The sequence below is a fragment of the Mus musculus genome, chromosome 7, assembly GCF_000001635.26.
Source record: "Mus musculus strain C57BL/6J chromosome 7, GRCm38.p6 C57BL/6J".
Taxonomy (NCBI): domain Eukaryota; kingdom Metazoa; phylum Chordata; class Mammalia; order Rodentia; family Muridae; genus Mus; species Mus musculus.
In genome coordinates, this window is record NC_000073.6 from 59,577,261 (window position 1) to 59,602,344 (window position 25,084).

A 25,084-nucleotide genomic window follows, 5' to 3' on the forward strand; every position below is an offset into this window, starting at 1 on the left:
GTGTTATGGGTTGCCCTGCTGTAAAACGTGAGTGTAAGCACTGTTGCTGGACTAAAGTCAGGCCTTGGTGTTATGAATCAAAGTGGAATTAGGTTCTTTAAACACCTGGCCTTACCGTGTATCAACCTAATGTGTAGAGCTTTTTTTCCTCAGTGATTCTGCAGTGAGGTTCAGTAAGTGCCCTAAATGATACCATGAAGGAAATTTGGAATGTGGTGGGCACCAAGGTAAAAATGAATATCTCACCCTATCCACATTGGTAAATTGTCTCTGGGGTGAGATCTTTGGAATATCTGCTAGAGGGATTGCCCTTTGTGAACCCATCCTGGGGAGGACAGCCTTTTTGGATATCATAGAATCCTTCTTTTTCCCTAAGAAAGGATCTGTCACTTGGGCCTCCCCTGTCAAGGGAAAGGAAGAGTACCATAAGGCCCTGGAGGCCAGTGTTGTCCTCCTGTAGCTATTTGCCATAAAATTGTAAGCATCAAAGTATGAGATCCCAACATTCAAAAAATGTCATCCTCCTCTCTCCATGAGAAGTAGGTCAAAATTATGAAAAAACAATTATCGGGAGTTGAACACATTCCTTAAAACGTTACAAACCAGGGGATGTACATCGGAGAACATAGCCTAAATCGAGCTCCTTTGGTACTGTTGTATACCATTGTGTTATCCCTAATTCCAAAAGGACCGACTGGCTGAGAATTGAAAGCCAAATCATGAAGGGGGAGGTCACCTGGATGTGGAGGCTTTACCATGTTCTGACCACTTACCTGATTATCTGTGTTTCTATGCCTTCCAAGGTGGCATGTGAGATGACTGCAAAACACCAGAAAAGACATTGTCATGAGCAAGGGGTGATCCTTGCAGGAATGCCCAAGGTTCCATTGTGGGACTAGGTGCTTGTTGGCATGCAGTGTTTGCCAACCAATGTGCACCCTAGATGTCCACATTTCCTCTCATGGGAAACAGGGCAAGGGCATCTGAGGACTTCAGGGAAGTCACCCTAGAGCCCCCCAAGGAGTCAACGGACGTCTTGTGACCCTGTCGCCCTGGTTGGGCCTCAGCGTAATCCTATTGAGCATGAATTTTATGTCATCACCTTTGTTCATGACATTGGGTTGTCATCATTGACCCAGTCCTAGACAGAATTCGGCTACATCTACTTGGATATCACCTAACCTAATCCAACCACTTACCTTCCTTTCCAAAACTGGCTCAGAGTAGGAATGGTCACATGGAACTGGAGAGGGATTGCTGGGAGGAAATGTCTTCCAGGGAAGCAAGGGCTCCCTTTCTTGATACTTGGAAGAATGTCTTCCCTAAGGAGGAAAGGGAAAGTAGTCAAGACGCTTGTTGTCCCTTCTTTAAATAAAGGTCAGAGGAGAGAGACATTTTTCTGGAGCTCTACTTGTACAACTTCATTGTGCAGAAACTGTCCTGGGGTTACCTCTTGTATTACCACCAGCCCAGCATACACAAGTCTTCCTGGCTACCATAGAGAAACATTAGTGGACACACAACGGAACCCTGGCATTCCAATAAAGATTTACTGCTTCCTCTCGAAGCAACAGCCACATCACAGGTGACCTTAGCCTCACCATTTTGTAGGTATCAACAATCAAGTTGAGCTGCCCAAGTTCTATGGATAGGACAAAAAAATAATTGAATAAAACAATTACAGATAGGTATTTCGAGGGTGATTAAAGTAACTGTGTGTTTTTGCTCAAAGTGCAAATGTGGCATCAGACCTCTGTAAGGTCTATGTTGTAGGACCCGACTCAACGTGAAAGGTGATTCCTGAAAATCTCCCGAGAATCCTGGACCGAGGCCACAGAACCCATGTCTATACATGTATCCATTTGTGTCAACCTGTTATGGGTTGCCCTGCTGTAAAACGTGAGTGTAAGCACTGTTGCTGGACTAAAGTCAGGCCTTGGTGTTATGAATCAAAGTGGAATTAGGTTCTTTAAACACCTGGCCTTACCCTGTATCAACCTAATGTGTAGAGCTTTTTTTCCTCAGTGATTCTGCAGTGAGGTTCAGTAAGTGCCCTAAATGATACCATGAAGGAAATTTGGAATGTGGTGGGCACCAAGGTAAAAATGAATATCTCACCCTATCCACATTGGTAAATTGTCTCTGGGGTGAGATCTTTGGAATATCTGCTAGAGGGATTGCCCTTTGTGAACCCATCTTGGGGAGGACAGCCTTTTTGGATATCATAGAATCCTTGTTTTTCCCTAAGAAAGGATCTGTCACTTGGGCCTCCCCTGTCAAGGGAAAGGAAGAGTACCATAAGGCCCTGGAGGCCAGTGTTGTCGTCCTGTAGCTATTTGCAATGAAATTGTAAGCATCAAAGTATGAGATCCCAACATTCAAAAAATGTCATCCTCCTCTCTCCATGAGAAGTAGGTCAAAATTATGAAAAAACAATTATCGGGAGTTGAAGACATTCCTTAAACCGTTACAAACCAGGGGATGTACATCGGAGAACATAGCCTAAATCGAGCTCCTTTGGTACCGTTGTATACCATTTTGTTATCCCTAATTCCAAAAGGACCGACTGGCTGAGAATTGAAAGCCAAATCATGAAGGGGGAGGTCACCTGGATGTGGAGGCTTTACCATGTTCTGACCACTTACCTGATTATCTGTGTTTCTCTGCCTTCCAAGGTGGCATGTGAGATGACTGCAAAACACCAGAAAAGACATTGTCATGAGCAAGGGGCGATCCTTGCAGAAATGCCCAAGGTTCCATTGTGGGACTAGGTGCTTGTTGGCATGCAGTGTTTGCCAACCAATGTGCACCCTAGATGTCCACATTTCCTCTCATGGGAAACAGGGCAAGGGCATCTGAGGACTTCAGGGAAGTCACCCTAGAGCCCCCCAAGGAGTCAACGGACGTCTTGTGACCCTGTCGCCCTGGTTGGGCCTCAGCGTAATCCTATTGAGCATGAATTTTATGTCATCACCTTTGTTCATGACATTGGGTTGTCATCATTGACCCAGTCCTAGACAGAATTCGGCTACATCTACTTGGATATCACCTAACCTAATCCAACCACTTACCTTCCTTTCCAAAACTGGCTCAGAGTAGGAATGGTCACATGGAACTGGAGAGGGATTGCTGGGAGGAAATGTCTTCCAGGGAAGCAAGGGCTCCCTTTTTTGATACTTGGAAGAATGTCTTCCCTAAGGAGGAAAGGGAAAGTAGTCAAGACGCTTGTTGTCCCTTCTTTAAATAAAGGTCAGAGGAGAGAGACATTTTTCTGGAGCTCTACTTGTACAACTTCATTGTGCAGAAACTGTCCTGGGGTTACCTCTTGTATTACCACCAGCCCAGCATACACAAGTCTTCCTGGCTACCATAGAGAAACATCAGTGGACACAAAACGGAACCCTGGCATTCCAATAAAGATTTACTGCTTCCTCTCGAAGCAACAGCCACATCACAGGTGACCTTAGCCTCACCATTTTGTAGGTATCAACAATCAAGTTGAGCTGCCCAAGTTCTATGGATAGGACAAAAAAATAATTGAATAAAACAACTACAGATAGGTATTTCGAGGGTGATTAAAGTAACTGTGTGTTTTTGCTCAAAGTGCAAATGTGGCATCAGACCTCTGTAAGGTCTATGTTGTAGGACCCGACTCAACGTGAAAGGTGATTCCTGAAAATCTCCCGAGAATCCTGGACCGAGGCCACAGAACCCATGTCTATACATGTATCCATTTGTGTCAACCTGTTATGGGTTGCCCTGCTGTAAAACGTGAGAGTAAGCACTGTTGCTGGACTAAAGTCAGGCCTTGGTGTTATGAATCAAAGTGGAATTAGGTTCTTTAAACACCTGGCCTTACCCTGTATCAACCTAATGTGTAGAGCTTTTTTTCCTCAGTGATTCTGCAGTGAGGTTCAGTAAGTGCCCTAAATGATACCATGAAGGAAATTTGGAATGTGGTGGGCACCAAGGTAAAAATGAATATCTCACCCTATCCACATTGGTAAATTGTCTCTGGGGTGAGATCTTTGGAATATCTGCTAGAGGGATTGCCCTTTGTGAACACATCGTGGGGAGGACAGCCTTTTTGGATATCATAGAATCCTTGTTTTTCCCTAAGAAAGGATCTGTCACTTGGGCCTCCCCTGTCAAGGGAAAGGAAGAGTACCATAAGGCCCTGGAGGCCAGTGTTGTCCTCCTGTAGCTATTTGCAATGAAATTGTAAGCATCAAAGTATGAGATCCCAACATTCAAAAAATGTCATCCTCCTCTCTCCATGAGAAGTAGGTCAAAATTATGAAAAAACAATTATCGGGAGTTGAAGACATTCCTTAAACCGTTACAAACCAGGGGATGTACATCGGAGAACATAGCCTAAATCGAGCTCCTTTGGTACCGTTGTATACCATTTTGTTATCCCTAATTCCAAAAGGACCGACTGGCTGAGAATTGAAAGCCAAATCATGAAGGGGGAGGTCACCTGGATGTGGAGGCTTTACCATGTTCTGACCACTTACCTGATTATCTGTGTTTCTCTGCCTTCCAAGGTGGCATGTGAGATGACTGCAAAACACCAGAAAAGACATTGTCATGAGCAAGGGGCGATCCTTGCAGAAATGCCCAAGGTTCCATTGTGGGACTAGGTGCTTGTTGGCATGCAGTGTTTGCCAACCAATGTGCACCCTAGATGTCCACATTTCCTCTCATGGGAAACAGGGCAAGGGCATCTGAGGACTTCAGGGAAGTCACCCTAGAGCCCCCCAAGGAGTCAACGGACGTCTTGTGACCCTGTCGCCCTGGTTGGGCCTCAGCCTAATCCTATTGAGCATGAATTTTATGTCATCACTTTGTTCATGACATTGGGTTGTCATCATTGACCCAGTCCTAGACAGAATTCGGCTACATCTACTTGGATATCACCTAACCTAATCCAACCACTTACCTTCCTTTCCAAAACTGGCTCAGAGTAGGAATGGTCACATGGAACTGGAGAGGGATTGCTGGGAGGAAATGTCTTCCAGGGAAGCAAGGGCTCCCTTTTTTGATACTTGGAAGAATGTCTTCCCTAAGGAGGAAAGGGAAAGTAGTCAAGACGCTTGTTGTCCCTTCTTTAAATAAAGGTCAGAGGAGAGAGACATTTTTCTGGAGCTCTACTTGTACAACTTCATTGTGCAGAAACTGTCCTGGGGTTACCTCTTGTATTACCACCAGCCCAGCATACACAAGTCTTCCTGGCTACCATAGAGAAACATTAGTGGACACACAACGGAACCCTGGCATTCCAATAAAGATTTACTGCTTCCTCTCGAAGCAACAGCCACATCACAGGTGACCTTAGCCTCACCATTTTGTAGGTATCAACAATCAAGTTGAGCTGCCCAAGTTCTATGGATAGGACAAAAAAATAATTGAATAAAACAATTACAGATAGGTATTTCGAGGGTGATTAAAGTAACTGTGTGTTTTTGCTCAAAGTGCAAATGTGGCATCAGACCTCTGTAAGGTCTATGTTGTAGGACCCGACTCAACGTGAACAGTGATTCCTGAAAATCTCCCGAGAATCCTGGACCGAGGCCACAGAACCCATGTCTATACATGTATCCATTTGTGTCAACCTGTTATGGGTTGCCCTGCTGTAAAACGTGAGTGTAAGCACTGTTGCTGGACTAAAGTCAGGCCTTGGTGTTATGAATCAAAGTGGAATTAGGTTCTTTAAACACCTGGCCTTACCCTGTATCAACCTAATGTGTAGAGCTTTTTTTCCTCAGTGATTCTGCAGCGAGGTTCAGTAAGTGCCCTAAATGATACCATGAAGGAAATTTGGAATGTGGTGGGCACCAAGGTAAAAATGAATATCTCACCCTATCCACATTGGTAAATTGTCTCTGGGGTGAGATCTTTGGAATATCTGCTAGAGGGATTGCCCTTTGTGAACCCATCCTGGGGAGGACAGCCTTTTTGGATATCATAGAATCCTTCTTTTTCCCTAAGAAAGGATCTGTCACTTGGGCCTCCCCTGTCAAGGGAAAGGAAGAGTACCATAAGGCCCTGGAGGCCAGTGTTGTCCTCCTGTAGCTATTTGCCATAAAATTGTAAGCATCAAAGTATGAGATCCCAACATTCAAAAAATGTCATCCTCCTCTCTCCATGAGAAGTAGGTCAAAATTATGAAAAAACAATTATCGGGAGTTGAACACATTCCTTAAAACGTTACAAACCAGGGGATGTACATCGGAGAACATAGCCTAAATCGAGCTCCTTTGGTACTGTTGTATACCATTGTGTTATCCCTAATTCCAAAAGGACCGACTGGCTGAGAATTGAAAGCCAAATCATGAAGGGGGAGGTCACCTGGATGTGGAGGCTTTACCATGTTCTGACCACTTACCTGATTATCTGTGTTTCTCTGCCTTCCAAGGTGGCATGTGAGATGACTGCAAAACACCAGAAAAGACATTGTCATGAGCAAGGGGTGATCCTTGCAGGAATGCCCAAGGTTCCATTGTGGGACTAGGTGCTTGTTGGCATGCAGTGTTTGCCAACCAATGTGCACCCTAGATGTCCACATTTCCTCTCATGGGAAACAGGGCAAGGGCATCTGAGGACTTCAGGGAAGTCACCCTAGAGCCCCCCAAGGAGTCAACGGACGTCTTGTGACCCTGTCGCCCTGGTTGGGCCTCAGCGTAATCCTATTGAGCATGAATTTTATGTCATCACCTTTGTTCATGACATTGGGTTGTCATCATTGACCCAGTCCTAGACAGAATTCGGCTACATCTACTTGGATATCACCTAACCTAATCCAACCACTTACCTTCCTTTCCAAAACTGGCTCAGAGTAGGAATGGTCACATGGAACTGGAGAGGGATTGCTGGGAGGAAATGTCTTCCAGGGAAGCAAGGGCTCCCTTTTTTGATACTTGGAAGAATGTCTTCCCTAAGGAGGAAAGGGAAAGTAGTCAAGACGCTTGTTGTCCCTTCTTTAAATAAAGGTCAGAGGAGAGAGACATTTTTCTGGAGCTCTACTTGTACAACTTCATTGTGCAGAAACTGTCCTGGGGTTACCTCTTGTATTACCACCAGCCCAGCATACACAAGTCTTCCTGGCTACCATAGAGAAACATTAGTGGACACACAACGGAACCCTGGCATTCCAATAAAGATTTACTGCTTCCTCTCGAAGCAACAGCCACATCACAGGTGACCTTAGCCTCACCATTTTGTAGGTATCAACAATCAAGTTGAGCTGCCCAAGTTCTATGGATAGGACAAAAAAATAATTGAATAAAACAATTACAGATAGGTATTTCGAGGGTGATTAAAGTAACTGTGTGTTTTTGCTCAAAGTGCAAATGTGGCATCAGACCTCTGTAAGGTCTATGTTGTAGGACCCGACTCAACGTGAACAGTGATTCCTGAAAATCTCCCGAGAATCCTGGACCGAGGCCACAGAACCCATGTCTATACATGTATCCATTTGTGTCAACCTGTTATGGGTTGCCCTGCTGTAAAACGTGAGTGTAAGCACTGTTGCTGGACTAAAGTCAGGCCTTGGTGTTATGAATCAAAGTGGAATTAGGTTCTTTAAACACCTGGCCTTACCCTGTATCAACCTAATGTGTAGAGCTTTTTTTCCTCAGTGATTCTGCAGCGAGGTTCAGTAAGTGCCCTAAATGATACCATGAAGGAAATTTGGAATGTGGTGGGCACCAAGGTAAAAATGAATATCTCACCCTATCCACATTGGTAAATTGTCTCTGGGGTGAGATCTTTGGAATATCTGCTAGAGGGATTGCCCTTTGTGAACCCATCTTGGGGAGGACAGCCTTTTTGGATATCATAGAATCCTTGTTTTTCCCTAAGAAAGGATCTGTCACTTGGGCCTCCCCTGTCAAGGGAAAGGAAGAGTACCATAAGGCCCTGGAGGCCAGTGTTGTCCTCCTGTAGCTATTTGCAATGAAATTGTAAGCATCAAAGTATGAGATCCCAACATTCAAAAAATGTCATCCTCCTCTCTCCATGAGAAGTAGGTCAAAATTATGAAAAAACAATTATCGTGAGTTGAAGACATTCCTTAAAACGTTACAAACCAGGGGATGTACATCGGAGAACATAGCCTAAATCGAGCTCCTTTGGTACCGTTGTATACCATTTTGTTATCCCTAATTCCAAAAGGACCGACTGGCTGAGAATTGAAAGCCAAATCATGAAGGGGGAGGTCACCTGGATGTGGAGGCTTTACCATGTTCTGACCACTTACCTGATTATCTGTGTTTCTCTGCCTTCCAAGGTGGCATGTGAGATGACTGCAAAACACCAGAAAAGACATTGTCATGAGCAAGGGGCGATCCTTGCAGAAATGCCCAAGGTTCCATTGTGCGACTAGGTGCTTGTTGGCATGCAGTGTTTGCCAACCAATGTGCACCCTAGATGTCCACATTTCCTCTCATGGGAAACAGGGCAAGGGCATCTGAGGACTTCAGGGAAGTCACCCTAGAGCCCCCCAAGGAGTCAACGGACCTCTTGTGACCCTGTCGCCCTGGTTGGGCCTCAGCGTAATCCTATTGAGCATGAATTTTATGTCATCACCTTTGTTCATGACATTGGGTTGTCATCATTGACCCAGTCCTAGACAGAATTCGGCTACATCTACTTGGATATCACCTAACCTAATCCAACCACTTACCTTCCTTTCCAAAACTGGCTCAGAGTAGGAATGGTCACATGGAACTGGAGAGGGATTGCTGGGAGGAAATGTCTTCCAGGGAAGCAAGGGCTCCCTTTCTTGATACTTGGAAGAATGTCTTCCCTAAGGAGGAAAGGGAAAGAAGTCAAGACGCTTGTTGTCCCTTCTTTAATAAAGGTCAGAGGAGAGAGACATTTTTCTGGAGCTCTACTTGTACAACTTCATTGTGCAGAAACTGTCCTGGGGTTACCTCTTGTATTACTACCAGCCCAGCATACACAAGTCTTCCTGGCTACCATAGAGAAACATCAGTGGACACACAACGGAACCCTGGCATTCCAATAAAGATTTACTGCTTCCTCTCGAAGCAACAGCCACATCACAGGTGACCTTAGCCTCACCATTTTGTAGGTATCAACACTCAAGTTGAGCTGCCCAAGTTCTATGGATAGGACAAAAAATAATTGAATAAAACAACTACAGATAGGTATTTCGAGGGTGATTAAAGTAACTGTGTGTTTTTGCTCAAAGTGCAAATGTGGCATCAGACCTCTGTAAGGTCTATGTTGTAGGACCCGACTCAACGTGAAAGGTGATTCCTGAAAATCTCCCGAGAATCCTGGACGGAGGCCACAGAACCCATGTCTATACATGTATCCATTTGTGTCAACGTGTTATGGGTTGCCCTGCTGTAAAACGTGAGTGTAAGCACTGTTGCTGGACTAAAGTCAGGCCTTGGTGTTATGAATCAAAGTGGAATTAGGTTCTTTAAACACCTGGCCTTACCGTGTATCAACCTAATGTGTAGAGCTTTTTTTCCTCAGTGATTCTGCAGTGAGGTTCAGTAAGTGCCCTAAATGATACCATGAAGGAAATTTGGAATGTGGTGGGCACCAAGGTAAAAATGAATATCTCACCCTATCCACATTGGTAAATTGTCTCTGGGGTGAGATCTTTGGAATATCTTCTAGAGGGATTGCCCTTTGTGAACCCATCCTGGGGAGGACAGCCTTTTTGGATATCATAGAATCCTTGTTTTTCCCTAAGAAAGGATCTGTCACTTGGGCCTCCCCTGTCAAGGGAAAGGAAGAGTACCATAAGGCCCTGGAGGCCAGTGTTGTCCTCCTGTAGCTATTTGCCATAAAATTGTAAGCATCAAAGTATGAGATCCCAACATTCAAAAACTGTCATCCTCCTCTCTCCATGAGAAGTAGGTCAAAATTATGAAAAAACAATTATCTGGAGTTGAACACATTCCTTAAAACGTTACAAACCAGGGGATGTACATCGGAGAACATAGCCTAAATCCAGCTCCTTTGGTACTGTTGTATACCATTGTGTTATCCCTAATTCCAAAAGGACCGACTGGCTGAGAATTGAAAGCCAAATCATGAAGGGGGAGGTCACCTGGATGTGGAGGCTTTACCATGTTCTGACCACTTACCTGATTATCTGTGTTTCTCTGCCTTCCAAGGTGGCATGTGAGATGACTGCAAAACACCAGAAAAGACATTGTCATGAGCAAGGGGTGATCCTTGCAGGAATGCCCAAGGTTCCATTGTGGGACTAGGTGCTTGTTGGCATGCAGTGTTTGCCAACCAATGTGCACCCTAGATGTCCACATTTCCTCTCATGGGAAACAGGGCAAGGGCATCTGAGGACTTCAGGGAAGTCACCCTAGAGCCCCCCAAGGAGTCAACGGACGTCTTGTGACCCTGTCGCCCTGGTTGGGCCTCAGCGTAATCCTATTGAGCATGAATTTTATGTCATCACCTTTGTTCATGACATTGGGTTGTCATCATTGACCCAGTCCTAGACAGAATTCGGCTACATCTACTTGGATATCACCTAACCTAATCCAACCACTTACCTTCCTTTCCAAAACTGGCTCAGAGTAGGAATGGTCACATGGAACTGGAGAGGGATTGCTGGGAGGAAATGTCTTCCAGGGAAGCAAGGGCTCCCTTTCTTGATACTTGGAAGAATGTCTTCCCTAAGGAGGAAAGGGAAAGTAGTCAAGACGCTTGTTGTCCCTTCTTTAAATAAAGGTCAGAGGAGAGAGACATTTTTCTGGAGCTCTACTTGTACAACTTCATTGTGCAGAAACTGTCCTGGGGTTACCTCTTGTATTACCACCAGCCCAGCATACACAAGTCTTCCTGGCTACCATAGAGAAACATCAGTGGACACACAACGGAACCCTGGCATTCCAATAAAGATTTACTGCTTCCTCTCGAAGCAACAGCCACATCACAGGTGACCTTAGCCTCACCATTTTGTAGGTATCAACAATCAAGTTGAGCTGCCCAAGTTCTATGGATAGGACAAAAAAATAATTGAATAAAACAATTACAGATAGGTATTTCGAGGGTGATTAAAGTAACTGTGTGTTTTTGCTCAAAGTGCAAATGTGGCATCAGACCTCTGTAAGGTCTATGTTGTAGGACCCGACTCAACGTGAAAGGTGATTCCTGAAAATCTCCCGAGAATCCTGGACCGAGGCCACAGAACCCATGTCTATACATGTATCCATTTGTGTCAACCTGTTATGGGTTGCCCTGCTGTAAAACGTGAGTGTAAGCACTGTTGCTGGACTAAAGTCAGGCCTTGGTGTTATGAATCAAAGTGGAATTAGGTTCTTTAAACACCTGGCCTTACCCTGTATCAACCTAATGTGTAGAGCTTTTTTTCCTCAGTGATTCTGCAGTGAGGTTCAGTAAGTGCCCTAAATGATACCATGAAGGAAATTTGGAATGTGGTGGGCACCAAGGTAAAAATGAATATCTCACCCTATCCACATTGGTAAATTGTCTCTGGGGTGAGATCTTTGGAATATCTGCTAGAGGGATTGCCCTTTGTGAACCCATCTTGGGGAGGACAGCCTTTTTGGATATCATAGAATCCTTGTTTTTCCCTAAGAAAGGATCTGTCACTTGGGCCTCCCCTGTCAAGGGAAAGGAAGAGTACCATAAGGCCCTGGAGGCCAGTGTTGTCGTCCTGTAGCTATTTGCAATGAAATTGTAAGCATCAAAGTATGAGATCCCAACATTCAAAAAATGTCATCCTCCTCTCTCCATGAGAAGTAGGTCAAAATTATGAAAAAACAATTATCGGGAGTTGAAGACATTCCTTAAACCGTTACAAACCAGGGGATGTACATCGGAGAACATAGCCTAAATCGAGCTCCTTTGGTACCGTTGTATACCATTTTGTTATCCCTAATTCCAAAAGGACCGACTGGCTGAGAATTGAAAGCCAAATCATGAAGGGGGAGGTCACCTGGATGTGGAGGCTTTACCATGTTCTGACCACTTACCTGATTATCTGTGTTTCTCTGCCTTCCAAGGTGGCATGTGAGATGACTGCAAAACACCAGAAAAGACATTGTCATGAGCAAGGGGAGATCCTTGCAGAAATGCCCAAGGTTCCATTGTGGGACTAGGTGCTTATTGGCATGCAGTGTTTGCCAACCAATGTGCACCCTAGATGTCCACATTTCCTCTCATGGGAAACAGGGCAAGGGCATCTGAGGACTTCAGGGAAGTCACCCTAGAGCCCCCCAAGGAGTCAACGGACGTCTTGTGACCCTGTCGCCCTGGTTGGGCCTCAGCGTAATCCTATTGAGCATGAATTTTATGTCATCACCTTTGTTCATGACATTGGGTTGTCATCATTGACCCAGTCCTAGACAGAATTCGGCTACATCTACTTGGATATCACCTAACCTAATCCAACCACTTACCTTCCTTTCCAAAACTGGCTCAGAGTAGGAATGGTCACATGGAACTGGAGAGGGATTGCTGGGAGGAAATGTCTTCCAGGGAAGCAAGGGCTCCCTTTCTTGATACTTGGAAGAATGTCTTCCCTAAGGAGGAAAGGGAAAGTAGTCAAGACGCTTGTTGTCCCTTCTTTAAATAAAGGTCAGAGGAGAGAGACATTTTTCTGGAGCTCTACTTGTACAACTTCATTGTGCAGAAACTGTCCTGGGGTTACCTCTTGTATTACCACCAGCCCAGCATACACAAGTCTTGCTGGCTACCATAGAGAAACATTAGTGGACACACAACGGAACCCTGGCATTCCAATAAAGATTTACTGCTTCCTCTCGAAGCAACAGCCACATCACAGGTGACCTTAGCCTCACCATTTTGTAGGTATCAACAATCAAGTTGAGCTTCCCAAGTTCTATGGATAGGACAAAAAAATAATTGAATAAAACAATTACAGATAGGTATTTCGAGGGTGATTAAAGTAACTGTGTGTTTTTGCTCAAAGTGCAAATGTGGCATCAGACCTCTGTAAGGTCTATGTTGTAGGACCCGACTCAACGTGAAAGGTGATTCCTGAAAATCTCCCGAGAATCCTGGACCGAGGCCACAGAACCCATGTCTATACATGTATCCATTTGTGTCAACCTGTTATGGGTTGCCCTGCTGTAAAACGTGAGTGTAAGCACTGTTGCTGGAATAAAGTCAGGCCTTGGTGGTATGAAATCAAAGTGGAATTAGGTTCTTTAAACACCCTGGCCTTACCCTGTATCAACCTAATGTGTAGAGCTTTTTTTCCTCAGTGATTCTGCAGTGAGGTTCAGTAAGTGCCCTAAATGATACCATGAAGGAAATTTGGAATGTGGTGGGCACCAAGGTAAAAATGAATATCTCACCCTATCCACATTGGTAAATTGTCTCTGGGGTGAGATCTTTGGAATATCTGCTAGAGGGATTGCCCTTTGTGAACCCATCTTGGGGAGGACAGCCTTTTTGGATATCATAGAATCCTTGTTTTTCCCTAAGAAAGGATCTGTCACTTGGGCCTCCCCTGTCAAGGGAAAGGAAGAGTACCATAAGGCCCTGGAGGCCAGTGTTGTCGTCCTGTAGCTATTTGCAATGAAATTGTAAGCATCAAAGTATGAGATCCCAACATTCAAAAAATGTCATCCTCCTCTCTCCATGAGAAGTAGGTCAAAATTATGAAAAAACAATTATCGGGAGTTGAAGACATTCCTTAAACCGTTACAAACCAGGGGATGTACATCGGAGAACATAGCCTAAATCGAGCTCCTTTGGTACCGTTGTATACCATTTTGTTATCCCTAATTCCAAAAGGACCGACTGGCTGAGAATTGAAAGCCAAATCATGAAGGGGGAGGTCACCTGGATGTGGAGGCTTTACCATGTTCTGACCACTTACCTGATTATCTGTGTTTCTCTGCCTTCCAAGGTGGCATGTGAGATGACTGCAAAACACCAGAAAAGACATTGTCATGAGCAAGGGGAGATCCTTGCAGAAATGCCCAAGGTTCCATTGTGGGACTAGGTGCTTATTGGCATGCAGTGTTTGCCAACCAATGTGCACCCTAGATGTCCACATTTCCTCTCATGGGAAACAGGGCAAGGGCATCTGAGGACTTCAGGGAAGTCACCCTAGAGCCCCCCAAGGAGTCAACGGACGTCTTGTGACCCTGTCGCCCTGGTTGGGCCTCAGCGTAATCCTATTGAGCATGAATTTTATGTCATCACCTTTGTTCATGACATTGGGTTGTCATCATTGACCCAGTCCTAGACAGAATTCGGCTACATCTACTTGGATATCACCTAACCTAATCCAACCACTTACCTTCCTTTCCAAAACTGGCTCAGAGTAGGAATGGTCACATGGAACTGGAGAGGGATTGCTGGGAGGAAATGTCTTCCAGGGAAGCAAGGGCTCCCTTTCTTGATACTTGGAAGAATGTCTTCCCTAAGGAGGAAAGGGAAAGTAGTCAAGACGCTTGTTGTCCCTTCTTTAAATAAAGGTCAGAGGAGAGAGACATTTTTCTGGAGCTCTACTTGTACAACTTCATTGTGCAGAAACTGTCCTGGGGTTACCTCTTGTATTACCACCAGCCCAGCATACACAAGTCTTGCTGGCTACCATAGAGAAACATTAGTGGACACACAACGGAACCCTGGCATTCCAATAAAGATTTACTGCTTCCTCTCGAAGCAACAGCCACATCACAGGTGACCTTAGCCTCACCATTTTGTAGGTATCAACAATCAAGTTGAGCTGCCCAAGTTCTATGGATAGGACAAAAAAATAATTGAATAAAACAATTACAGATAGGTATTTCGAGGGTGATTAAAGTAACTGTGTGTTTTTGCTCAAAGTGCAAATGTGGCATCAGGCCTCTGTAAGGTCTATGTTGTAGGACCCGACTCAACGTGAAAGGTGATTCCTGAAAATCTCCCGAGAATCCTGGACCGAGGCCACAGAACCCATGTCTATACATGTATCCATTTGTGTCAACCTGTTATGGGTTGCCCTGCTGTAAAACGTGAGTGTAAGCACTGTTGCTGGACTAAAGTCAGGCCTTGGTGTTATGAATCAAAGTGGAATTAGGTTCTTTAAACACCTGGCCTTACCCTGTATCAACCTAATGTGTAGAGCTTCTTTTCCTCAGTGATTCTGCAGTGAGGTTCAGTAAGTGCCCTAAATGATACCATGAAGGAAATTTGGAATGTGGTGGGCACCAAGGTAAAAATGAATATCTCACCCTATCCACATTGGTAAATTGTCTCTGGGGTGAGATCTTTGGAATATCTGCTAGAGGGATTGCCCTTTGTGAACCCATCTTGGGGAGGACAGCCTTTTTGGATATCATAGAATCCTTGTTTTTCCCTAAGAAAGGATCTGTCACTTGGGCCTCCCCTGTCAAGGGAAAGGAAGAGTACCATAAGGCCCTGGAGGCCAGTGTTGTCGTCCTGTAGCTATTTGCAATGAAATTGTAAGCATCAAAGTATGAGATCCCAACATTCAAAAAATGTCATCCTCCTCTCTCCATGAGAAGTAGGTCAAAATTATGAAAAAACAATTATCGGGAGTTGAAGACATTCCTTAAACCGTTACAAACCAGGGGATGTACATCGGAGAACATAGCCTAAATCGAGCTCCTTTGGTACCGTTGTATACCATTTTGTTATCCCTAATTCCAAAAGGACCGACTGGCTGAGAATTGAAAGCCAAATCATGAAGGGGGAGGTCACCTGGATGTGGAGGCTTTACCATGTTCTGACCACTTACCTGATTATCTGTGTTTCTCTGCCTTCCAAGGTGGCATGTGAGATGACTGCAAAACACCAGAAAAGACATTGTCATGAGCAAGGGGTGATCCTTGCAGAAATGCCCAAGGTTCCATTGTGGGACTAGGTGCTTGTTGGCATGCAGTGTTTGCCAACCAATGTGCACCCTAGATGTCCACATTTCCTCTCATGGGAAACAGGGCAAGGGCATCTGAGGACTTCAGGGAAGTCACCCTAGAGCCCCCCAAGGAGTCAACGGACGTCTTGTGACCCTGTCGCCCTGGTTGGGCCTCAGCGTAATCCTATTGAGCATGAATTTTATGTCATCACCTTTGTTCATGACATTGGGTTGTCATCATTGACCCAGTCCTAGACAGAATTCGGCTACATCTACTTGGATATCACCTAACCTAATCCAACCACTTACCTTCCTTTCCAAAACTGGCTCAGAGTAGGAATGGTCACATGGAACTGGAGAGGGATTGCTGGGAGGAAATGTCTTCCAGGGAAGCAAGGGCTCCCTTTCTTGATACTTGGAAGAATGTCTTCCCTAAGGAGGAAAGGGAAAGTAGTCAAGACGCTTGTTGTCCCTTCTTTAAATAAAGGTCAGAGGAGAGAGACATTTTTCTGGAGCTCTACTTGTACAACTTCATTGTGCAGAAACTGTCCTGGGGTTACCTCTTGTATTACCACCAGCCCAGCATACACAAGTCTTCCTGGCTACCATAGAGAAACATTAGTGGACACACAACGGAACCCTGGCATTCCAATAAAGATTTACTGCTTCCTCTCGAAGCAACAGCCACATCACAGGTGACCTTAGCCTCACCATTTTGTAGGTATCAACAATCAAGTTGAGCTGCCCAAGTTCTATGGATAGGACAAAAAAATAATTGAATAAAACAACTACAGATAGGTATTTCGAGGGTGATTAAAGTAACTGTGTGTTTTTGCTCAAAGTGCAAATGTGGCATCAGACCTCTGTAAGGTCTATGTTGTAGGACCCGACTCAACGTGAAAGGTGATTCCTGAAAATCTCCCGAGAATCCTGGACCGAGGCCACAGAACCCATGTCTATACATGTATCCATTTGTGTCAACCTGTTATGGGTTGCCCTGCTGTAAAACGTGAGTGTAAGCACTGTTGCTGGACTAAAGTCAGGCCTTGGTGTTATGAATCAAAGTGGAATTAGGTTCTTTAAACACCTGGCCTTACCCTGTATCAACCTAATGTGTAGAGCTTTTTTTCCTCAGTCTTTCTGCAGTGAGGTTCAGTAAGTGCCCTAAATGATACCATGAAGGAAATTTGGAATGTGGTGGGCACCAAGGTAAAAATGAATATCTCACCCTATCCACATTGGTAAATTGTCTCTGGGGTGAGATCTTTGGAATATCTGCTAGAGGGATTGCCCTTTGTGAACCCATCTTGGGGAGGACAGCCTTTTTGGATATCATAGAATCCTTGTTTTTCCCTAAGAAAGGATCTGTCACTTGGGCCTCCCCTGTCAAGGGAAAGGAAGAGTACCATAAGGCCCTGGAGGCCAGTGTTGTCCTCCTGTAGCTATTTGCAATGAAATTGTAAGCATCAAAGTATGAGATCCCAACATTCAAAAAATGTCATCCTCCTCTCTCCATGAGAAGTAGGTCAAAATTATGAAAAAACAATTATCGGGAGTTGAAGACATTCCTTAAAATGTTACAAACCAGGGGATGTACATCGGAGAACATAGCCTAAATCGAGCTCCTTTGGTACCGTTGTATACCATTTTGTTATCCCTAATTCCAAAAGGACCGACTGGCTGAGAATTGAAAGCCAAATCATGAAGGGGGAGGTCAACTGGATGTGGAGGCTTTACCATGTTCTGACCACTTACCTGATTATCTGTGTTTCTCTGCCTTCCAAGGTGGCATGTGAGATGACTGCAAAACACCAGAAAAGACATTGTCATGAGCAAGGGGTGATCCTTGCAGAAATGCCCAAGGTTCCATTGTGGGACTAGGTGCTTGTTGGCATGCAGTGTTTGCCAACCAATGTGCACCCTAGATGTCCACATTTCCTCTCATGGGAAACAGGGCAAGGGCATCTGAGGACTTCAGGGAAGTCACCCTAGAGCCCCCCAAGGAGTCAACGGACCTCTGTGACCCTGTTAACCTGGTTGGGCCTCAGCGTAATCCTATTGAGCATGAATTTTATGTCATCACCTTTCTTCATGACATTGGGTTGTCATCATTGACCCAGTCCTAGACAGAATTCGGCTACATCTACTTGGATATCACCTAACCTAATCCAACCACTTACCTTCCTTTCCAAAACTGGCTCAGAGTAGGAATGGTTACAGGGAACTGGAGAGGGATTGCTGGGACGAAATGTCTTCCAGGGAAGCAAGGGCTCCCTTTCTTGATACTTGGAAGAATGTCTTCCCTAAGGAGGAAAGGGAAAGAAGTCAAGACGCTTGTTGTCCCTTCTTTAATAAAGGTCAGAGGAGAGAGACATTTTTCTGGAGCTCTACTTGTACAACTTCATTGTGCAGAAACTGTCCTGGGGTTACCTCTTGTATTACTACCAGCCCAGCATACACAAGTCTTCCTGGCTACCATAGAGAAACATCAGTGGACACACAACGGAACCCTGGCATTCCAATAAAGATTTACTGCTTCCTCTCGAAGCAACAGCCACATCACAGGTGACCTTAGCCTCACCATTTTGTAGGTATCAACACTCAAGTTGAGCTGCCCAAGTTCTATGGATAGGACAAAAAATAATTGAATAAAACAACTACAGATAGGTATTTCGAGGGTGATTAAAGTAACTGTGTGTTTTTGCTCAAAGTGCAAATGTGGCATCAGACCTCTGTAAGGTCTATGTTGTAGGACCCGACTCAACGTGACAGGTGATTCCTGAAAATCTCCCGAGAATCCTGGACCCAGGCCACAGAACCCATGTCTATACATGTATCCATTTGTGTCAACGTGTTATGGGTTGCCCTGCTGTAAAACGTGAGTGTAAGCACTGTTGCTGGACTAAAGTCAGGCCTTGGTGTTATGAATCAAAGTGGAATTAGGTTCTTTAAACACCTGGCCTTACCCTGTATCAACCTAATGTGTAGAGCTTTTTTTCCTCAGTGATTCTGCAGTGAGGTTCAGTAAGTGCCCTAAATGATACCAGGAAGGAAATTTGCAATGTGGTGGGTACCAAGGTAAAAATGAATATCTCACCCTATCCACATTGGTAAATTGTCTCTGGGGTGAGATCTTTGGAATATCTGCTAGAGGGATTGCCCTTTGTGAACCCATCCTGGGGAGGACAGACTTTTTGGATATCATAGAATCCTTCTTTTTCCCTAAGAAAGGATCTGTCACTTGGGCCTCCCCTGTCAAGGGAAAGGAAGAGTACCATAAGGCCCTGGAGGCCAGTGATGTCCTCCTGTAGCTATTTGCCATAAAATTGTAAGCATCAAAGTATGAGATCCCAACATTCAAAAAATGTCATCCTCCTCTCTCCATGAGAAGTAGGTCAAAATTATGAAAAAACAATTATCGGGAGTTGAACACATTCCTTAAAACCTTACAAACCAGGGGATGTACATCGGAGAACATAGCCTAAATCGAGCTCCTTTGGTACCGTTGTATACCATTTTGTTATCCCTAATTCCAAAAGGACCGACTGGCTGAGAATTGAAAGCCAAATCATGAAGGGGGAGGTCACCTGGATGTGGAGGATTTACCATGTTCTGACCACTTACCTGATTATCTGTGTTTCTCTGCCTTCCAAGGTGGCATGTGAGATGACTGCAAAACACCAGAAAAGACATTGTCATGAGCGTGGGGCGATCCTTGCAGAAATGCCCAAGGTTTCATTGTGGGACTAGGTGCTTGTTGGCATGCAGTGTTTGCCAACCAATGTGCACCCTAGATGTCCACATTTCCTCTCATGGGAAACAGGGCAAGGGCATCTGAGGACTTCAGGGAAGTCACCCTAGAGCCCCCCAAGGAGTCAACGGACCTCTTGTGACCCTGTCGCCCTGGTTGGGCCTCAGCGTAATCCTATTGAGCATGAATTTTATGTCATCACCTTTCTTCATGACATTGGGTTGTCATCATTGACCCAGTCCTAGACAGAATTCGGCTACATCTACTTGGATATCACCTAACCTAATCCAACCACTTACCTTCCTTTCCAAAACTGGCTCAGAGTAGGAATGGTCACATGGAACTTGAGAGGGATTGCTGGGACGAAATGTCTTCCAGGGAAGCAAGGGCTCCCTTTCTTGATACTTGGAAGAATGTCTTCCCTAAGGAGGAAAGGGAAAGAAGTCGAGTCGCTTGTTGTCCCTTCTTTAAATAATGGTCAGAGGGGAGAGACAATTTTCTGGAGCTCTACTTGTACAACTTCATTGTGCAGAAACTGTCCTGGGGTTACCTCTTGTATTACTACCAGCCCAGCACACACAAGTCTTCCTGGCTACCATAGAGAAACATCAGTGGACACACAAAGGAACCCTGGCATTCCAATAAAGATTTACTGCTTCCTCTCGAAGCAACAGCCACATCACAGGTGACCTTAGCCTCACCATTTTGTAGGTATCAACAATCAAGTTGAGCTGCCCAAGTTCTATGGATAGGACAAAAAAATAACTGAATAAAACAACTACAGATAGGTATTTCGAGGGTGATTAAAGTAACTGTGTGATTTTGCTCAAAGTGCAAATGTGGCATCAGACCTCTGTAAGGTCTATGTTGTACGACCCGACTCAACGTGAAAGGTGATTCCTGAAAATCTTTGGAGAATCCTGGACCGAGGCCACAGAACCCATGTCTATACATGTATCCATTTGTGTCAACGTGTTATGGGTTGCCCTGCTGTAAAACGTGAGTATAAGCACTGTTGCTGGACTAAAGTCAGGCCTTGGTGTTATGAATCAATGTGGAATTAGGTTCTTTAAACACCTGGCCTTACCCTGTATCAACCTAATGTGTAGAGCTTTTTTTCCTCAGTGATTCTGCAGTGAGGTTCAGTAAGTGCCCTAAATGATACCATGAAGGAAATTTGCAATGTGGTGGGTACCAAGGTAAAAATGAATATCTCACCCTATCCACATTGGTAAATTGTCTCTGGGGTGAGATCTTTGGAATATCTGCTAGAGGGATTGCCCTTTGTGAACCCATCCTGGGGAGGACAGCCTTTTTGGATATCATGGAATCCTTCTTTTTCCCTAAGAAAGGATCTGTCACTTGGGCCTCCCCTGTCAAGGGAAAGGAAGAGTACCATAAGGCCCTGGAGGCCAGTGTTGTCCTCCTGTAGCTATTTGCCATAAAATTGTAAGCATCAAATATGAGATCCCAACATTCAAAAAATGTCATTCTCCTCTCTCCATGAGAAGTAGGTCAAAATTATGAAAAAACAATTATCGGGAGTTGAACACATTCCTTAAAACGTTACAAACCAGGGGATGTACATCTAAAAACATAGCCTAAATCGAGCTCCTTTGGTACCGTTGTATACCATTTTGTTATCCCTAATTCCAAAAGGAACGACTGGCTGAGAATTGAAAGCCAAATCATGAAGGGGGAGGTCACCTGGATGTGGAGGCTTTACCATGTTCTGACCACTTACCTGATTATCTGTGTTTCTCTGCCTTCCAGGTGGCATGTGAGATGACTGCAAAACACCAGAAAAGACATTGTCATGAGCAAGGGGCGATCCTTGCAGAAATGCCCAAGGTTCCATTGTGGGACTAGGTGCTTGTTGGCATGCAGTTTTTGCCAACCAATGTGCACCCTAGATGTCCACATTTCCTCTCATGGGAAACAGGGAAAGGGCATCTGAGGACTTCAGGGAAGTCACCCTAGAGCCCCCCAAGGAGTCAACGGACCTCTGTGACCCTGTTACCCTGGTTGGGCCTCAGGGTAATCCTATTGAGCATGAATTTTATGTCATCACCTTTCTTCATGACATTGGGTTGTCATCATTGACCCAGTCCTAGACAGAATTCGGCTACCTCTACTTGGATATCACCTAACCTAATCCAACCACTTACCTTCCTTTCCAAAACTGGCTCAGAGTAGGAATGGTCACATGGAACTGGAGAGGGATTGCTGGGACGAAATATCTTCCAGGGAAGCAAGGGCTCCCTTTCTTGATACTTGGAAGAATGTCTTCCCTAAGGAGGAAAGGGAAAGAAGTCAAGGCTCTTGTAGTCCCTTCTTTAAATAAAGGTCCGAGGAGAGAAACATTTTTCTGGAGCTCTACTTGTACAACTTCATTGTGCAGAAACTGTCCTGGGGTTACCTCTTGTATTACTACCAGCCCAGCATACACAAGTCTTCCTGGCTACCATAGAGAAACATCAGTGGACACACAACGGAACCCTGGCATTCCAATAAAGATTTACTGCTTCCTCTCGAAGCAACAGCCACATCACAGGTGACCTTAGCCTCACCATTTTGTAGGTATCAACACTCAAGTTGAGCTGCCCAAGTTCTATGGATAGGACAAAAAATAATTGAATAAAACAACTACAGATAGGTATTTCGAGGGTGATTAAAGTAACTGTGTGTTTTTGCTCAAAGTGCAAATGTGGCATCAGACCTCTGTAAGGTCTATGTTGTAGGACCCGACTCAACGTGACAGTTGATTCCTGAAAATCTCCCGAGAATCCTGGACCCAGGCCACAGAACCCATGTCTATACATGTATCCATTTGTGTCAACGTGTTATGGGTTGCCCTGCTGTAAAACGTGAGTGTAAGCACTGTTGCTGGACTCAAGTCAGGACTTGGTGTTATGAATCAAAGTGGAATTAGGTTCTTTAAACACCTGGCCTTACCCTGTATCAACCTAATGTGTAGAGCTTTTTTTCCTCAGTGATTCTGCAGTGAGGTTCAGTAAGTGCCCTAAATGATACCATGAAGGAAATTTGGAATGTGGTGGGCACCAAGGTAAAAATGAATATCTCACCCTATCCACATTGGTAAATTGTCTCTGGGGTGAGATCTTTGGAATATCTGCTAGAGGGATTGCCCTTTGTGAACCCTTCCTGGGGAGGACAGCCTTTTGGATATCATAGAATCCTTCTTTTTCCCTAAAAAAAGGCACTGTCACTTCGGCCTCCCCTTTCAAGGGAAAAGAAGCATACCATAAGGCCCGGGAGTTCTGTGCTGTCCTCCTGTAGATATTTGCCATGGAATTGTAAGCATCAAAGTATGAGATCCCAACATTCAAAAAATATCATCCTCCTCTCTCCATGAGAAGTACGTCAAAATTATTCAAAAACAATTATCGGGAGTTGAACACATTCCTTAAAGCTTTACAAACCAGGGGATCTACATGGGAGAACATAGCCTAAATCGAGCACCTTTGGAACCGTTGCATACCATTTTGTTATCCCCAAATTGCAAAAGAACAGACTGGCTGAGAATTGAAAGCCAAATCATGAAGGGGGAGGTCACCTGGATGTGGAGGCTTTACCATGTTCTGACCACTTACCTGATTATCTGTGTTTCTCTGCCTTCCAAGGTGGCATGTGAGATGACTGCAAAACACCAGAAAAGACATTATCATGAGCAAGGGGCGATCCTTGCAGAAATGCCCAAGGTTCCATTGTGGGACTAGGTGCTTGTTGGCATGCAGTGTTTGCCAACCAATGTGCACCCTAGATGTCCACATTTCCTCTCACGGGAAACAGGGAAAGGGCATCTAAGGACTTCAGGGAATTCACCCAAGAGCCCCCCAAGGTGTCAACGGACTTCTTGTGACCCTGTCGCCCTGGTTGGGCCTCAGCGTAATCCTATTGAGCATGAATTTTATGTCATCACCTTTCTTCATGATATTGGGTTGTCATCATTGACCCAGTCCTGGACAGAATTTGGCTACCTCTACTTGGATATCACCTAACCTAATCCAACCACTTACCTTCCTTTCCAAAACTGGCTCAGAGTAGGAATGGTCACATGGAACTGGAGAGGGATTGCTGGGAGGAAATGTCTTCCAGGGAAGCAAGGGCTCCCTTTCTTGATACTTGGAAGAATGTCTTCCCTAAGGAGGAAAGGGAAAGAAGTCAAGGCGCTTGTTGTCCCTTCTGTAAATAAAGGCCAGAGGAGAGAGACATTTTTCTGGAGCTCTACTTGTACAACTTCATTGTGCATAAACTGCCCTGGGGTTACCTCTTGTATTACTACCAGCCCAGCACACACAAGTCTTCCTGGCTACCATAGAGAAACATCAGTGGACACACAAAGGAACCCTGGCATTCCAATAAAGATTTACTGCTTCCTCTCGAAGCAACAGCCACATCACAGGTGACCTTAGCCTCACCATTTTGTAGGTATCAACACTCAAGTTGAGCTGCCCAAGTTCTATGGAAAGGACAAAAAAATAACTGAATAAAACAACTACAGATAGGTATTTCGAGGGTGATTAAAGTAACTGTGTGTTTTTGCTCAAAGTGCAAATGTGGCATCAGACCTCTGTAAGGTCTATGTTTTACGACCCGACTCAACGTGAAAGGTGATTCCTGAAAATCTCCGGAGAATCCTGGACCGAGGCCACAGAACCCATGTATATACATGTATCCATTTGTGTCAACGTGTTATGGGTTGCCCTGCTGTAAAACGTGAGTATAAGCACTGTTGCTGGACTAAAGTCAGGCCTTGGTGTTATGAATCAATGTGGAATTAGGTTCTTTAAACACCTGGCCTTACCCTGTATCAACCTAATGTGTAGAGCTTTTTTTCCTCAGTGATTCTGCAGTGAGGTTCAGTAAGTGCCCTAAATGATACCATGAAGGAAATTTGGAATGTGGTGGGTACCAAGGTAAAAATGAATATCTCACCCTATCCACATTGGTAAATTGTATCTGGGGTGAGATCTTTGGAATATCTGCTAGAGGGATTGCCCTTTGTGAACCCATCTTGGGGAGGACAGCCTTTTTGGATATCATAGAATCCTTCTTTTTCCCTAAGAAAGGATCTGTCACTTGGGCCTCCCCTGTCAAGGGAAAGGAAGAGTACCATAAGGCCCTGGAGGCCAGTGTTGTCCTCCTTTAGCTATTTGCCATAAAATTGTAAGCATCAAAGTATGAGATCCCAACATTCAAAAAATGTCATCCTCCTCTCTCCATGAGAAGTAGGTCAAAATTATGAAAAAACAATTATCGGGAGTTGAACACATTCCTTAAAACTTTACAAACCAGGAGATGTACATCGGAGAACATAGACTAAATCGAGCACCTTTGGTACCGTTGTATACCATTTTGTTATCCCTAATTCCAAAAGGACCGACTGGCTGAGAATTGAAAGCCAAATCATGAAGGGGGAGGTCACCTGGATGTGGAGGCTTTAC

The 25,084-nt window shown here is 44.7% G+C and overlaps 1 long non-coding RNA gene and 13 other non-coding genes across 14 annotated transcripts in view; all 14 read right to left on the reverse strand.

The window, feature by feature from the left end:
* Positions 1–25,084, reverse strand: part of Snhg14 (small nucleolar RNA host gene 14) — a 1,177,441-nt gene that overhangs the window by 304,524 nt on the left and 847,833 nt on the right. The gene's annotated exons all lie outside the window — the stretch shown is intronic.
* Positions 1,059–1,137, reverse strand: Gm22640. Its single transcript, XR_003947014.1, has one exon. It is a non-coding gene; the product is annotated as a small nucleolar RNA SNORD115 (small nucleolar RNA).
* Gm24952 lies at positions 2,931–3,009 on the reverse strand. The gene has a single exon (XR_003947015.1). It is a non-coding gene; the product is annotated as a small nucleolar RNA SNORD115 (small nucleolar RNA).
* Gm25087 lies at positions 4,803–4,880 on the reverse strand. Its single transcript, XR_003947075.1, has one exon. It is a non-coding gene; the product is annotated as a small nucleolar RNA SNORD115 (small nucleolar RNA).
* Gm23944 lies at positions 6,674–6,752 on the reverse strand. The gene has a single exon (XR_003947016.1). It is a non-coding gene; the product is annotated as a small nucleolar RNA SNORD115 (small nucleolar RNA).
* Positions 8,546–8,624, reverse strand: Gm22629. The gene has a single exon (XR_003947017.1). It is a non-coding gene; the product is annotated as a small nucleolar RNA SNORD115 (small nucleolar RNA).
* On the reverse strand, positions 10,416–10,494 carry Gm26374. The gene has a single exon (XR_003947018.1). It is a non-coding gene; the product is annotated as a small nucleolar RNA SNORD115 (small nucleolar RNA).
* On the reverse strand, positions 12,288–12,366 carry Gm26284. The gene has a single exon (XR_003947019.1). It is a non-coding gene; the product is annotated as a small nucleolar RNA SNORD115 (small nucleolar RNA).
* Positions 14,162–14,240, reverse strand: Gm25452. Its single transcript, XR_003947020.1, has one exon. It is a non-coding gene; the product is annotated as a small nucleolar RNA SNORD115 (small nucleolar RNA).
* On the reverse strand, positions 16,034–16,112 carry Gm25984. The gene has a single exon (XR_003947021.1). It is a non-coding gene; the product is annotated as a small nucleolar RNA SNORD115 (small nucleolar RNA).
* Positions 17,905–17,983, reverse strand: Gm25146. The gene has a single exon (XR_003946968.1). It is a non-coding gene; the product is annotated as a small nucleolar RNA SNORD115 (small nucleolar RNA).
* On the reverse strand, positions 19,775–19,853 carry Gm24759. The gene has a single exon (XR_003946969.1). It is a non-coding gene; the product is annotated as a small nucleolar RNA SNORD115 (small nucleolar RNA).
* Gm24100 lies at positions 21,644–21,722 on the reverse strand. Its single transcript, XR_003947046.1, has one exon. It is a non-coding gene; the product is annotated as a small nucleolar RNA SNORD115 (small nucleolar RNA).
* Gm22253 lies at positions 23,516–23,594 on the reverse strand. Its single transcript, XR_003946976.1, has one exon. It is a non-coding gene; the product is annotated as a small nucleolar RNA SNORD115 (small nucleolar RNA).